At 38.0% G+C, this 16,715-nt stretch overlaps 1 long non-coding RNA gene across 1 annotated transcript in view; it reads right to left on the bottom strand.

Moving 5' to 3' along the window:
- The window catches only part of LOC112654750 (uncharacterized), a 31,759-nt gene extending 15,686 nt beyond the window's left edge, over window positions 1-16,073 (bottom strand). The window contains exon 1 of the long non-coding RNA XR_003133326.3: window positions 16,004-16,073. This is a non-coding gene — a long non-coding RNA (uncharacterized LOC112654750). The remainder of the gene's footprint in view (window positions 1-16,003) is intronic.
- Window positions 16,074-16,715: the final 642 nt, after the last annotated feature.

The raw sequence follows: 16,715 nt of genomic DNA on the forward strand, positions 1-16,715 counted from the left end.
ATCCAAGAGCTGAGAAACAAAATGAGTAATAGGCCCTGGAATCCACAAACAGGCATATCTGTCTTTTGTATGTGCACTGTCAGAGGGGCATTAATTAGAAGACTTCTTAAGAGAAAAAAGGAGGAGGAGGAGGATGTGAGGAGAGAAGGGGGAGAAGGAAGAGAAGAAGGAGAAGGAGGAGGAGGTAAAGGGGAGAAGGAGGAGGAGGAGAAGGAGGAAAAGGAGGAGGACAAGGAGGAGGACAAGGAGGAGGAGGTAAAGGGGAGAAGGAGGAGGAGAAAAAGGGGAGAAGGAGGAGGAGAACAGTTCTTAGGCTCTAATCTACACACCAGAGTGAGGATGTGACCAGCGGTCATCCTCAGAATCCCTATTAACCGAATTTCCATACCATAACCAAGTTAACAACCATCACTTCTGCTTCTTAGTATGTTTGGAACCCAATTCGCTCATACAAATCTTTTTTTTTTCCCCCTTAGAAGTGTTTAGTCTTTGGGTTCTCTTATGGTTTAAGTGTTATTGATTTGACATCAGAGGACATTTCAGGAAGCAAAACAGAGCATTAACTAACGAAGATACAAATCTAAGTAGAATACATACCCTAACTTTCCCCTCCTCTTTAGCCCCTAAGCCCTGTGACTTTTGTCATCCACAAGCTAAAATAGTGAAGTATTAATAAAAATTGTTGTTTGTAAATAAGAAAAACGAGCCTGGTTGTAATTGTTTACTATTATGGTCACACAGTGAAAATAGAGGCAGAGCTATTCACCTGATGCTTTTATAAGAACCAAATGAAATAGGAGGAACATTGCAATCACAGAAATGGTGGCTTGCCTTTTGTTTATTCACGATCATGGTAAAAACACACAGATTCATTGTAGTCAGTGGACTATGTTCTTGACCTTTAAGCAGGAATCCACAAACGGAAGCTTGTTTCTCAATTTTGTACAGCAAAGAAATTGTAATAAAAACATCGTTTGTATGTAAAATATTTGAAACCTACGTCTATTTCCCCAAGAATAAAAAAATGCCAACACTCCTCCCCTGTGCTCATTGATGGCTTAATCTGGATGGCAACTTGCAAAATAACTACTAATTGGGGAGAATCTACAAAGAAATCCAAACCTGAATCTTTTGTGGAATTAAAGGTAGTGTTTATTTTTAAGAACACGTCTGTTCCTATGACTTAAAGGAAGAATTCCTTTGTACTGAGAAATTATTTAAATGGGTGAATGCAAGAAGTCATTCGTAGAGGAGACAAGACTGTGGAAACACAGGACCCGACTGGTGAGGTCCTACAATAGTGAGGGCATCACAACAGTAGTATCTTGGTCTAAAGTGATAGTGATCATGATTGAGAACGTTGGAAAGAATGTATTTTGGAGTTAGAACCAAGAACTGTTCTGATGGATATATTGGACAAGAAGAAAAGAGATGAATCTAATCTTAGAGGAAAGGCTTTCAGCATTTCACTACTGTGTGGCATCAGCTGTAGGTTTGTCATATATGGCCTTTATTACTTTGAGGGAAGCTCCTTCTGTCCCCAGGATGTTCAGCATTTTTATCACAAAAGCATATTGAATTTTGTCAAATTCTTTTTCTGCATCTATTGAGGTGATCATAGGATTTTTTTTACCCTTATTTTGTTAATTGTACTGTATCACAATTTGCAGATGTTGAAACATCCTTGAACAAATCCCAACTGATTGTGCTGAATGATTCTCTTATTTTTTTTATTTTTTTAAAGATTTTATTGATTCATGAGAGACACAGAGAGAGAGAGGCAGAGACCCAGGCAGAGGGAGAAGCAGGCTCCATGCAGGGAGCCTGACGTGGGACTCGATCCCAGGTCTCCAGGATCAGGCCCTGGGCTGAAGGCGGCGCTAAGCCACTGAGCCATTCGGGCTGCCCTGAATGATTCTTTTAATATATTGTTCAGTTCAGTTTGCTAGTAACTTGTTGAGGGTTTTTGTACCTATGTTCAATCGGGGATATCGGCCTATAGTTTTCTTTTCTCGCAATGTCCTTTCCTGGCTTCGGTAACATGGTAATGCAGGCATCATAAAGTGAGTTTGAGAGTATTTCCTCCTCTTCTATTTTTTGGAAGAATTTGAGAAAGATGGGTATTCATTCTTCTTTAAATATTTGATAGAATTCACCAGTGAAACCATCAGGTCCTGGGGTTTTCTTTGTTAGGAGGTTTATGATTACTGATCTGATCTCCTTACCAATGATTAATCTGTTCAGACTTTCTATTTCCTCATGATTCAGTCTTGGTATATTGTGTGCTTCTAGGAATTTATCCAGTTTGTTAGCATATAATTGTTCACAGTAGTCTCTTAGGATGCTTTGTATTTCTGTGGTATCAATCGTAACGTCTCTTCTTTGATTTATAATTTTGTTTATTTGAGTCCTCTTTTTTTCTTGGTAAGTCTACCTAACAGTTTGTTTTATTTATAGTTAAAAAAAACCAGCTCTTAGGGTCCTGGGTGGCTCAGTCAGTTAAGAATCCAACTCTTGATTTTGGCTCAGGTCATGATCTCAAGGTCATGAGACTGAGCCCCAGATGGGCTCCACACTGGGTATGGAACCTGCTTAAGATTCTCTCTGTCCCTCTCCTTCTACATTTCCTATCTACTCCCTGCTTATGCGCATGTGCTTTCTCTCTAAAACAAACAAACAAGCAAACAAAACCCAGAAAAACAACAAGGGGTGCCCGGGTGGCTCAGTTAGTTAAATGTTCAACTCTTGATTTCAGCTGAGGTCATGATCTTGCAGTCCTGAGATCAAGCCCCAAGTTGGGCTCTGCCCTCAGATTCTCTCTCCCTCTTCCTTGCCCTCTGTCCCTCACCCCACATGCATGTGCATGCTTTCCCTTTTAAATAAATAAATAAATAAATAAATAAATAAATAAATAAATAACTTTTTTAAAGTGGCAAATTTAAAAGGAAAACAGTTTTTAGTTTCTTTTATTTTTTTTCTATTTTAGTCTCTTTTCATTTATTTTTCTCTCTGATCTTTGTTATTTGCTTCTTTCTAGAACTTTGGGCTTAGTTTGTTCTTCTTTTTCTGGTTCTTTGAGGTGTGAAGTTAGCTTCTTTATTTGAGATCTTTCCTTTTCCTTAACGTAGGCATTTATCACTATAAAGTTTCCTGTTAGACCTGCTTTTACTGCATCCCATAAGCTGTGGTATGTTGTATTTCTACTTTCATTTGCATCAAGACAGTATCTTTTGGGTCAGTTCCAGTGGCTTAGCGGTTTAGCGCCGCCTTCAGCCCAGAGTGTGATCCTGGAGACCTGGGATCGAGTCCCACATCGGGCTCCCTGCATGGAGTCTCCTTCTCCCCTCTGCCTGTGTCTCTGTCTCTCTCTCTCTCTATCTCTAATAAATCAATAGAATCTTTAAAAAAAAAAAAAAAGATAGTACCTTTTGATTTCTTTTTTGACTCATTGGTTATTCAGGTGCATTTGCTTAATCTTCACATATTTGTGAATTTTCCAGTTTCTTATAATTGATTTCTAGCTCCATACCATTGTGGTCAGAAAAGACGCTTGATATGATTTCAATCTTCTTAAATTTACGCAGGCTTGTTTTGTTGCCTAACATTCTCCTAAAGAAGAATTTATACTCTGTCGCTGTTGGATGGAATGTTCTGTAAATGTCTGTTAAGTCCATCTGATCTAACATGTAGCTTAAAGCCAATTTTTTCTTATCGACTTTCTGTCTGGATGATCTATCCATTGTTGAAAGTGGGGTCTTGAAGTTCTCTGCTATTATATTGCTACCTATTTCTCCCTTCAGGTCCATTAATATTTGTTTTATACATTTAGGTACTCCTATGTTGAATGCAGAAATATTTACAGCTGTTATATCCTTTTGATGAATTGACGTCTTTATCATTACATAAAGACAATCTTTGTCTCTTGTTACAGCCTTTGGCTTAAGGTCTATTTCTTTTCCTGATGTAGGCACAGATACCTCTGCTTTTCTTTTGGTTTCCATTTGCATGGAATACTTTTTTCATCTCTTCACTTTCAGTCTCTATGTGTCCTTAAAGCTGGAGTGAGGGGATCCCTGGGTGGCGCAGCGATTTAGCGCCTGCCTTTGGCCCAAGGCGCGATCCTGGAGACCCGGGATCGAATCCCACATCAGGCTCCCGGTGCATGGAGCCTGCTTCTCCCTCTGCCTATGTCTCTGCCTCTCTCTCTCTCTCTCTCTCTCTCTCTCTCTGTGTGTGTGTGACTATCATGAATAAATAAAAAAAAAATTAAAAAAAAAAAAAAGCTGGAGTGAGGCCCTTATAAGCAACAGATGGTTGGGTCTTTTTTTTAATCCATCAGCTACTCCATATTTTTGAAGACACAAATAAATGGAAAGATATTCTATGCTCATGGATTAGAAATTAATACTGTTAAAATCTCTATGCTACTTAAAAACATCTAAAGATCCAACGCAATCCCTATAAAAATTTCAATGGCACTTTTCACAGAAGTAGAAAAACAATCCCAAAATTTCTATGGAACCACAAAAGAATAGCCAAAGAAATCTTGAGAAAGAACAAAACTAGAAGGAGCACATTTCCAGATTTCAAACTATATTACCAAACTATGATGATCAAAACAATATGGAAATGGCATAAAAAATCAATAGAACAGAATAGACAGCCCAGAAATAAACCCATATGTTTATGATCAGTTAATTTCCAACAAAGGAACCAAGAACATCCAATCTCTTCAACGAATAGTGTTGAGATAACTAGACAGCCAGAAAAGCATGAAATAGCCACTATTTTACACCATACACAAAAATCAACTAAAAGTGAGGTAAGGACTTGAATATAAGACCTGAAACAGGGGCGCTGGGGTGGCTCAGTTGGTTATGCGTCTGCCTTTAGCTCAGGTCATGATCCCAGTGTCCTGAGATTGACCCGCATCAGGCTCCCTGCTCAGAGGGGAATCTGTTTCTCCCTCCCCCTGCCCCTCCCCCTGCTTGTGCTCTCTCTTTCAAATAATCAAAATCTTCTTTTAAAAAAAGAACGAGTAAGGGGCGGGGGATCCCTGGGTGGCTCAGTGGTTTAGCACCCGCCTTCGGCCGAGGGCGTAATCCTGGAGTCCTGGGATCGAGTCCCATGTCAGGCTCCCTGAATGGAGCCTGCTTCTCCCTCTGCCTGTGCCTCTGCCTCTCTCTCTCTCTCTCTCTCTCTCTCTCTGTGTGTGTGTGTGTGTGTCTCATGAATAAATAAATGAAATATTTTTTTAAAAAAGGAATGAGTAAATAAAATAAAGATATAAATTCAAACATAGCCTTAATGATTAATTTAAGCCTGTGCCCCCAAATAGTCTGTGTCCTCTTGAGAGCAGCAGCAGAGTAATGTTCATTAAATTCATAGATGAGGGGATCCCTGGGTGGCTCAGTGGTTGAGCATCTGCCTTTGGCCCAGCTCATGATCCCGGAGTCCTGGGATCGAATCCCACCTCAGGCTCCCTGCATGGAGCCTGCTTCTCCCTCTGCCTGTGTCTCTGCCTCTCTCTCTCTCTCTCTCTCTCTCTCTCTCATGAATAAATAAATAAAATCTTTAAAAAAAATTCATAGATGAGTATTCAGTTACAAGCATGGATTTTGGATCCACATAACTCTGCCGCTAAGTAGCTATATGATCTCAGCCTCTATAAATCTCAGTTTTCACATCTATAAAATGGAGATTTAGTCTAAGTCATAGAGTTGCTCTGAAGATTAAATGTGTGCTGATGTGGGTCGAGTTCTCACTACAAAGACTGACACATAGTAATTCCAATAAATGATGGCAATCTTTGCTACTAGTGAAATGAGTGAAGTTACAAAAATATTTCAATTGTGAGTGTTGCTTTAACCTTCTTGTCTCCATTCTGTAAACTGGCCACAAACAGGGAATGAAAGAGCAAAGTGCATTTACCTGGATAATTGGCTAATGCTAGTTAACAATTGATCCTTCTTCTTACTTATTTCTCATTTGGCTTGCCTTTTTTTTTTTTTTTTTGGCTTGCCTTTTTTTAATCTTCATTCCTGTGACCTTAACTTTTCAGCTCAAAACATAATGGAAATATTTCATCTTTATTCAGACCAAATTATATCTCTGTTTAAAAAAAATAACTAAACTATTTATTGTTATTATTCCACTGAAGATTTTCCTTTCAGTGAAGAAATGATCCCTTCTTGATTTAGGGCATTGAATAGAAGACACAAAAATAGAAAGCAGTTGTCAAAATACAATTAACACTCCACTATGCTAATGAAGGAGGTGATAATAAGGATGGACTGTAGTTGGAAAGCCAGGTCCTAAAGCATGGGAATAATGGGAGAAAAAGTAAAAAGGATACATCGTGTAGAAGAAAAAAGGCAGCCAGAAAGCCCAAAGGCAGTGCCCACAAATCAAAGGGCAGACAATTCACATAGAAGAACTGGCAAATTATTGCATTTCCAACCACTGACATTAATATATTTTTTCTCCCTATTACTGATACTTTATCTTTTATTGGCTAAAAACGTAAAGAGACCTATAAGTCAAAAAAATAAAAATCTCCTATCAACTTAGTCATTCCATCACTGATTTGACCAATAGAGATGAATGACTGCTGCGTGCCCATAGGACCAATAGATACAGAAAACATTGGGTTTGCTGCTCACAGACGCTTGCCTATTAAAACAGTTGACCCAGTGGTGTGCAGCAGCCAGAGGGACCTATAGAAGAAAACACCCATATGTGCCTTTGAAGCCAGTTATTTTTTCATGTTCACAGAATGCTGTGAAAATATTCTTTCACATTTATTCGATACGCTTCAGGCATACACCACTGAATGATCTTATGGCCCAGTCGAAGCATTCCTATATGAATGGCCAATGCAACGAAGCAACATTTGCAACATTTGCAGATTTTTTTTTCATTCCTGGCAAAATTTTAAAAAAACAACCGACTAGTGATCTCTATTATCTTGCTATTTAGCCATTTAACTAGTCTGCTGTTGCTTATTTCATCAGAGTTTTAAGAATAACCCTACCACTAAGATGATTTTTCTATTTTTAATGGTTTGTTATGCAAGAGCCAAAGGACCAAGATTACATTGTCTTATGGGACCGTTTAGATGAGAAAGTAACTGAAGAACACCTCCGGCTCCACAGTACGTGGACTTGTTGCAATTGGCTTCCTTGTTATCAAGTGTTCTGCTGTTAACAGAGATGCGTGTACCTGCAAAATTTGTACAGTAATGCATTTTAGATAGTGAGAAATACCAGACCCACAAGACAATCTTTTAGAGAGAAGAATTACATTTTATAGTTTATTATTTTTGTGGCTTTCAAAAATGTCATAAAGTCAGAAAGAAAAATAAATGTTCTGCACATTTCTTCTAAATCACCATTAACTCTGAATATAGTAGACGTGCCCAGCTCTTCTTTTAACGAGATGCATTACAGTTCCCTTTAATAAATCTTACTGCACTGCAACTAGATTTAACGAGATGGAGTTACTCTGTCAGACCTTAATAAATGGGATTATAACCGAAAATCTATGCATTTTCTAATTTATGACTTCATGCTTAGTATTTAAGAGAAAGGAAGGAGATTGGGTTGGAATGTTTCAAAAAGCTAACACTTTGTGCTTCAGTCATGTCATAACTAAGGAGAGATTTCCCTTGTTTAGAGGTTATTGGGCTGGAGACAAAGAAAATGAAAAGCAGCTGTGAAAAGCTTAGCTTGGGCTTATGACAAATGGAGGTGTGCTCACTATTGAACATCAGCTCTTTCCCCCTCTTCCTGCTAGTGACTTTGTCAAAGGAGAGGCATTAATTGTAAGCCAGCAAGATGTTCTTTCAGAGGATTTGCGGAAGCCTTTGTTGCTCAGCAATTAATCATTATGGAAGCAATTGAAGGCACTACTCTCACATGTGACTCCATTTGTATGAATTTGAGGAGAAAAAACTAACTGAAGGCTTTTGAACTCATATATATTATATATGATATATTAATAGTCAAGCTGGTCTCTCGCCTCCCCTTCAAATCAGGTGGAAAACTTAAAAGCATGACTACGGCTGTCTGGTTGAGGACACTAAATAGCTTTGGAAGGAACAAGTCAAGGCCTCTTGGTGGAAGTCCATGCTGTCCATTTGGATGTGATCATTATACCATATGTCAAAATAAAGCAAACTTCCTCTACCAGAAATACCAAAAATCACCAAGAGGATGTAATAAGCTTATAATAATCATCTTTGAAGTTTTAGGTGAGGTGGTTAGAAGGGATACTTTTAAAAATATCAAACTGGCAGTTTCAGCCGGGTCTGGCACAATGAAGTCATGCTAGCGAGGTGTTGGTGTCTCAGTGAAGATAGAAACACATTAGGATTCTATTCTCACCCATTATTCATTTTTAAACATAAAGTTCTGAAAAATGCAAATGCTATATTATCACCAGTATCTGTGTAAGGAATCATTCCCTGCCAATGAATTATGCCCAGATGATAATGATACACCTTGTGAAAAAATTGGATTCTCCCCCATAAAAAGATTTAGATTCTTGTTGAAATCTCTTAAAGGGAAGCTAATAACTATTTTATCTATTGTACTTAGCATCGCTTTTTTCTGTACAACCATTCACAGTGATTTTTTTTTCTTATTTTAAAGGAATAATGTGTCTTTGTTCAGAATGTATAGCACTTCGAGCTTCAAATAAGCCTGCTAGAGCCATGTTCCTCAGAGGATATAACAGGTGGCCTGGTCATAAAGAGTCACTGCTATCCAGACTGAAAAACCAGGTAAACGTGCCTCTTCTAGCTATCTCTCAGTAGCGTAGTCTTGCAGTTCATTAAGAAATACAGTGAAAAGATTGATAATGAATGAAAAAGTTTATTCTACAAAATATGACCATTTATAGTTTAGAACACATTAAGCTCATATTTAATACACGTGTCCACACACACACACACACACACACACAGACAATATGTGGAATTCTAGTTTCCTTAGACTCTTTGACAACATAGTCTATGTTTTAATTGGCCACTGACTCTCCCGCATGTGTTGGGTATTTACTAGGTGCTTAGTAATATCATGGAGCATGTATTCTAAATATCCAATACCTAGCAAATGGTGAAAACCTTTGGTCAGGTATGGTCAAATGAACAATTTTCTTCTAGATTAATCTGGGATGCTCCTTTTTTATTCTGATCATTCTATTTTGGATGTCTTGCATTTTTCCCATGGAAATCTACAATTATCAGATTGTCTATTGTCATCTAGTGTTAATAGCATAAATAATAAAATTATGATAAACTAATAGCATAAATAATAAAATTATGATAAACTCATTTCTAGGGAACTTTATCCTTTTTTCAATAGGGTCTGATGAACTGTCAGGTGTACACAAAATGAGGAAGGACCTCCCTGTTGGGTTCTGTGGTCCACAGCTTTCTCTCCTTTTTCTTTCTTTACTGGTGGTTTCTTCTTTATTAGTAATAGAAAAACGGTTGATCTTTTGTTTCTGAAAGGACTTTTGGGTTCAATTTAAGCTAAGAATCAATCCTAGCATCGGGCAAAAAACATAATCATTAAAAAAAATTCTTGAGTAGTATTGTCAAATCTATTTCTTGGATGGCATTATTTAAAAAAAAAAAGATTCCATGAAATCCCTATGAAAATTGTAATGGCATTTTTCACAGAAATAGAAAAAACAATTCTAAAATTTGTATGGGACCACAAATGACCCCAGATAGCCAAAGCAACCCTGAGAAAGAACAAAGCTGGAGGCATTATATTTCCTGATTTCAAACTATACTACAGGGACACCTGGGTGGCTCGGCAGTTAAGCATGTGCCTTTGTTTGGCTCAGGGCGTGATCCCAGGATCGAGTCCCGCATCAGGCTCCCCTCATGGAGCCTGCTTCTCGCTCTGCCTGTGTCTCTGCCTCTCTCTGTGTCTCTCATGAATAAATAAATAAAATCTTTTTAAAAATCTATACTACAAAGCTATACTAATAAAAACACTATGATCCTGGTGTAAAAATAAACGCATAGACCAATGGAAAAGGATATTCAGATATACAATCAAGTAATTTTTTATAAAAGAGACAATAATATTCAATGAGGAAAGTATAATCTCTTCAAAACATGCCACTGAGGAAACTGGAAAATCAAATGCAGAAAAATGAAATTGCATCTCCATCTGACATCACTGACAAAAATTAATTTGAAATGTGTTAAAGATTTAAAGTCCCAAACTATAAAACTCCTAGAAGAAAACATGTGGATAAATCTCCTTGACATGGTCTTGGCAATGTTTTTTTTTTTTTTTTTAAATCTGATACCAAAAGCAAAGGTAGCAAAGGCAAAAATAAATAAGTAGGACTATATTAAACTAAAAAGTTTCTGCACACACACATACACACAAAGCTTCTGGACAGCAAAGAAACAATCAACAAAATGACAAGGCGACTTTTGAAATGGGAGAAAATATTTATAAATAATATATCTAACAAGGGGTTAATATCTAAAGTCAATAAAGAACTCAACTCAATATGAGAAAAACAATTAGATTAAAAATGGGCAGAGGGGGCAGCCCGGGTGGCTCAGCAGTTTAGTGCCTGCCTTCAGCCCAGGGCATGATCCTGGAGACCCGGGATCGAGTCCCACGTCAGGCTCCCTGCATGGAGCCTGCTTCTCCCTCTGCCTGTGTCTCTGCCCCCCCCCCCCGCCGTCTCTCTCTCTGTCTCTCATGAATAAATAAATAAAAATCTTTCAAAAATAAATATATAAAAATAAAAATGGGCAGAGGAATTGAATAGATATTAAGAAGCTCCACAAATGGCCAAAAGGTATGTGAAAAGTGCTAAACATCACTAATTTTCAGGAAAATGCAAATCAAAACCATGAGATACCATCTCATACCTGTCAGACTGACTATCATCAAAAACATAAGGGATAAGAAGTGTTGGTGGGTTTATTGAGAAAAGGGACCCCCTCAGACACTGTTGGTGGGAATGTAAATTGGGACAGCCACTATGGAAAATAACATAGGTTCCTAAAAAAAATAAATAAATAAAACTAGAAATACCATATGATCCAGAAATCTGACTTTTAGATATATATCCAAAGGAATGAAATCAGTATCATTCACAATAGGCAAAATAGGAAACAACTCAAGTGTCTGTCAATGGATGAATGAATAAAGAAAATGTGCCATATATATATATATATGTATATACATATATATATAATGGAATATGATTCAGCCATGAATAAGAAGGAAGTCCCACATTTGAGACAAAAATGGATGCACCATGAAGGCCTAAGTCAAACAGAGAAAGTCAAATATTGCATGATCTCACAGATAAAATCTAAAAAAAAAAAAAAAAGACTCAGAAATAGAGACCAGAGTAGTGGTTAGCAGTGAAGGAGAATGGGCTAGATGTGCTCAAAGGATACAGAATGCCAGGTATAAGATGAATACGTTCTGGGATCTAATGTTCAATATGGTGATAATAGTTAATAATGCTGTATTATATACTTGGCAGTTGCTAAGAGAGCGGATCTTAAATGTTCTCACCACAAAAAAGAAATAGGAATCATGTGATGTGATAGAGGTGTTAGCTGACATTGTGGCGGTAATAATTTTGTAATATATGAACCCATCAAATCAACACACTATACAGCTTACACTGGCACGATGTTATAGGTCGATTATATCTCAATAAAGCTGGGGGTGGGAAACTACACCAACTAACTTATAAAGACGTCTTGTTTTCTTTGCTAAGTGCCTGATGCCAACTATCTAACTACTACCAGAATATTTCTCTTTTTAGTGGTTCAACACCAGAGCCTCAACCACGTAATTAACTACAAAAAAGAAATGATGCTAGGATCCTCTAAGAAGACATTATGCCCCTTCCCCCACTTTTTTTAAAAAGGCTATAAAAATTAAAATCTACCTCCGACAATCATCCAAATGCTCACTTTGAAAACTTTAAAAAAATGGATTACACTCCCCACTTCAAAAAAGTCCTTTGCAACTACGTGATCTTGCAACCCTAACTTGCTATATCAGGACCGGGGGCCTGAAACGGCTATTTCCTCCTAGAAACAAAGTCAGAACTATATCGATTTGCTACAGGGACACTGAGCGTTTACAAGCTTTACCCACCATTTCTTTTCTCCTCACTTCAGGTCTTCTTGTCATGCTCCTCTGAGATTAAATCACCCACACAACAAAAACTTGATGTTCGTCTCCTACTTCCTTGGAGCTATAATTTTAGTTTCTTTGTTATCTGCGGCATTTATCTTTCCAAGCCCATCAAATTTAGCTGAAATAATTTATTTCGCTCTTTAGGAAATCACACTTTTCCTTTTTAATCATGTCCTGGCACAAAGCAGTAGGAAGTATGTATTATTTTACCACGTTCTTAGGACAAATTTTATTTCCTTTTCTCTCGGGCATGGGTTTCTTATGGAATCTTATTTGTCCTCCATGTATGTGGTGTTGGTGATGTTTGGATTGGGTTAGGTGGCCTATTTATAAAACATTTTCTTCAAATGTGAGATCCCTACACTTCCAGGCAGTTTTCTGGGATCTAGGGTTGTTAACTTTGAGCACAGTGAAACCTCCTTTCCCAGGGAGGGGATTAGAGCCCTGATTTACGAGGAGCCCTACAACCTGTCAGGCTCTTTACACAAATGATCGTTATTCATGACGATGACCCTAAAGGACTACTCTTTCTTGCATTTCACAGGAAGGAAGACAGAGGATCAGAAAAATTAAAGGGCTTGCCCAAGGTATTATCTAGTCAACTCCTGGTCTGTTTTATTATAGAGCCAAGTTCACTGCCACATCAGCCTGTCTAGTGTCCAACAAGTATTCCCTCGTCATTTCCTCCTCCTCTGTAATATCCATCCTATCCATCAACTCTGAAACCATAGGGAAATCTGCATTCCAGGACAGTGATTCCGAACCTGAGTACATCAGAATTACTTGGGGTGCAGATTAAAAACAGACTTTTGAGCCCTCTCTTCCAGAAACTCTGACGTGGTGCTTTGGAGTGGGGCTCATACCTCTGCATTTTAACGAGTGCGTCACGTGATTATAATACAGATGGTCTGCAAATCATACTTGGAGAAACACAGACTCCGTTTCTATTTATACCCCCACTGGATCACACCTAAGCTTGCCTCACATTAAAATGCCTCTCTTTTTCTGTTAAGCCACAGAGTTTTGGGTTTTGTTTAATTTTGGTTTTTGTTTGATGGATGGCATGTATCACTTACTGAAACTTTAATGACATATCACAACGTGGAACAAAATTAAGGTTTTTACCCTAATTTTTATGTAAGTCCATTATGTAGATCTCGAGTACTCAATATTTCTTTCTTTCTACTAATTCTTTTTTTTTTCTACTAATTCTTTTATTCCATTTTTTCCAACTCTCTTGTCAATGCCTTTGTCCCTTCCATATTTGGGTTCACTCGTGCAGACAGGAAACCTACTCTTGCTGTCACTCAGTTAGCAGGCCAATCAATGACATTAATTAACTACCCTTGAAATCTACTAGACTCTGTGAGAAGTTGCGAGAATGGAAAGGCTAGTAGATCCCCACCCAGAAATACCAAATCAATCTGAGATGAGTAATAAAAAAAAAAAGTCCATGTATGTTTATACTACATAAAGGTAATATCCTGTCTATATGGTAGCTACAGGTTTATGCCAACATGCAGTTAAAAGCCATTTGTAAGAATGTGAGCAATATTTCTACTTAGTCTTTCACTTTTATGCTAACTCTTATTTAGATGTAACCTACTAATTATTTGGGGGCATTGCTTCCCTTAAAAATTTAAGTAAATTTGGATTGAACAGTCAATATCATGGCCTGTTAAGTTCAGAATCCTCCTTTCTGTGATTTCTGTAAATTCTTAACCTTATTTCCTTGGGCTCTATCTCAGAAATGAAGCTCAGTCCCATCCATGTTTCCACAAAATATCTGGTCACCTGATTTTCAGAGTATGATACACTTCCCGAAGATTATAGGCATTATGGGGGGGGGTGGATTTTAGACCATCTATCTCACAGTTTTTTGCCATATTAGTGGCTCCTCCTCTCCTTCTGTGCCAGATTACATCCCAAAGACTACACTTCCGTCCAGCTCCCCCTCCTCACTGCCCACAGCTGCCTGGGAAGTACAATACTACTTATTCTCAAGGAGCTATTTATTATTGAAGCAAGCCCAACCTCTATTCATTATTCTATTAATAAAATTTTTCCATCTCGGCTACGTCAGTAAAGCCAACAGCTGTACCCAATAAATGGAAGAATGCTAAAAACCTTAAAGTTCTGAGTATAAAACCAAAAAATCATGATTTAATAAATATTGTTTATACATCCAGAATCCAAATGAAAACAAGAAGCAATAGCAACTGCATAATCAATTATGGTTTGTGCTCCCTTGACCAATCTATTTCATTGGTAATATATGCATGTGTGGTCTCTCAGAACCTAAAATTGATGACATGTTTGTGCTCTAAAAATTATGCAATTACTCAAAGGAGAGCCCCTTAACACACTCATAGCAGATTTACATTTGATTTATATACTTGCTTCATATATTTATTTTTATTATGTGTACAGAAAAGCTATCCAAAAAGAGAGAGAGAGAGAGAGGGAGGCAGGGAAGGAGGTTGTTTAGAGGTGAGTCCATTCTCAAAAACAGCTGATACCAGGAGCCCGACGGCAAGGCAGTCCAAAATAGAAAGTGTGAAGTCAGAGCAAGCTCCGGCCATTAGGTGCCAGCAAGCCCAGCCACCTCCCCGTACTGCACTACCCTACAGCCTCAGCCCCGTACTGCCTAACTACCTGGCTTTTGATAGCTGCTGGGGCTCCATAAAAGGAATAAGTAATTCTGTGAGGTAAGTATATCAATTGATCTTATAATGTTAATTCTGAACCAGCGAAATGTCAATTTATATTTAGCACTTTCATCTCAAGAAAGCGATTTAATGTATAATATATTATGGAAAGATAAAGCAGTATTTATACGCAGGTCAACGAGTCAGAAAACAGTTACCTCTAATAGCTTCACTTTAAATGAATTCTGAGCCCTGGTGGTAATGTGTACGTATAACAGGAACGGATACAGTTCAGGACTATCATTCATGAATCAATTAACACATATAAATAGAAAACAGTAATCACATTCCTGTTGTTGTCCCCTCCTCATTATTATTATTTATTTATTTGAACCTGGCTTTTTTTCCTCGTAGGAAACCATGACATATCTAAACAGTGTATCATCTTATACAATAATCTCTTTTTTCCTATCAGCTCTTTGTTTGCAAGGTCACTCTTTTTTAAATTTTTGGGTGGACTCAGGGGACACTGATACAGGATGGCAGTTGCCTGCCAAATTGGGAAACCATATAAGTACATGTAGATTTTCTGACACCCTGACAAGTGGTGGCTGTGTCACTGACCTGTGGATTGGCACATGCCAGTAAGAGAAGAGTCGGCTGGAACAACCAACGGGACAGGAACTTGGACGAGGCTAATCTGAGAGGGCTTTGGGAGGGAAAGGAGGTTAACGTGGATGAGAGAAGAGACCACTTTGGTCAACTGGGTGTGGTGTGTGCAAAATGGGGTAGGGATCAAAGGCAAAGAGTTTCCTGGTAGCACATGCTTAGGTTTAACAGGAAGAAAAAAGTACAAAAAATGAGAATTATAAAGCAAGTCTAGAGGCCTGTCACCTAGAGTTATAATCTAAATTCAAATTACCGCTCTCCGCCATTATAAACAAAAGATAATAATTGAACAGAGTCTCATGTGAAAGAGGCTCTCTCTCAAACCCTTAAATGATACAGAACTTTCATCTCCAGTGTTGTGATAAGTGGCTACTCAGAGATCTTCAACATGTCTTAGGGTAACGAATTTCCCTCCTTGCTAAGAGGACATTTCTATAGCTCTTAATTATTATAATACTTTCTCTCTTGGTAATATCTACTCACCATTGATTATAGTGGCATGTGGAGCCATACAGAACAATCTGCATCCCACCTGTTGGCCCTAGAGTACCTAAAAGAAAAAAAAAAAAAAGCTTAATGAGCCTCTTACTGGAGGACACTAAATTATTTTTACCCTTTCATCGTCTTGGCGGTGTTAACACTTAAAAGTATTTGAACGTACACTTCATTTCTTGTTTTCCTCACTTAACATTTATCCCTCAACCCGGCAATATCTGATTGCTGATAATTTTTGACACCAATCTACGATCCTCATGCCTACGTTTGGAATTGTACTTACAAAAGACATTAAGATACGCTAATTCTCAAACCAATGAACAAGACCAGATCCTCACCACTTTCCATTTTTCACACTCGTTACCCTTCACCTTGAACCTGTCTCCTTCACTGGCTTCTCTTGGTTCTTCTCCTCTACCTCTCTAGCCCTTTTATGCTATTATGTTGTCTTCTCTTTTCCTTCTATCACACCCTTAACTATTCGTATTTCCCAAGCTTCTATGTTTCAGTCTCTCCTCTTTTCACTCTTACCCCTTGCTTGGCAATCTCCTCTGTTCTCATGATTTTAATTGCTATTCTCAAGCTTAAAAACTACAATTCTTCATTCCTCACACAGACCTCTTCCCTAACCTCTGTAAATCTGCCTTTTGTGTACCTCCACCTTGAGGTTCAAGGGCTCTCCCAAATTAACGTGTCTAAT

The sequence above is a fragment of the Canis lupus genome, chromosome 15 (genome assembly GCF_003254725.2).
Source record: "Canis lupus dingo isolate Sandy chromosome 15, ASM325472v2, whole genome shotgun sequence".
NCBI lineage: Eukaryota > Metazoa > Chordata > Mammalia > Carnivora > Canidae > Canis > Canis lupus.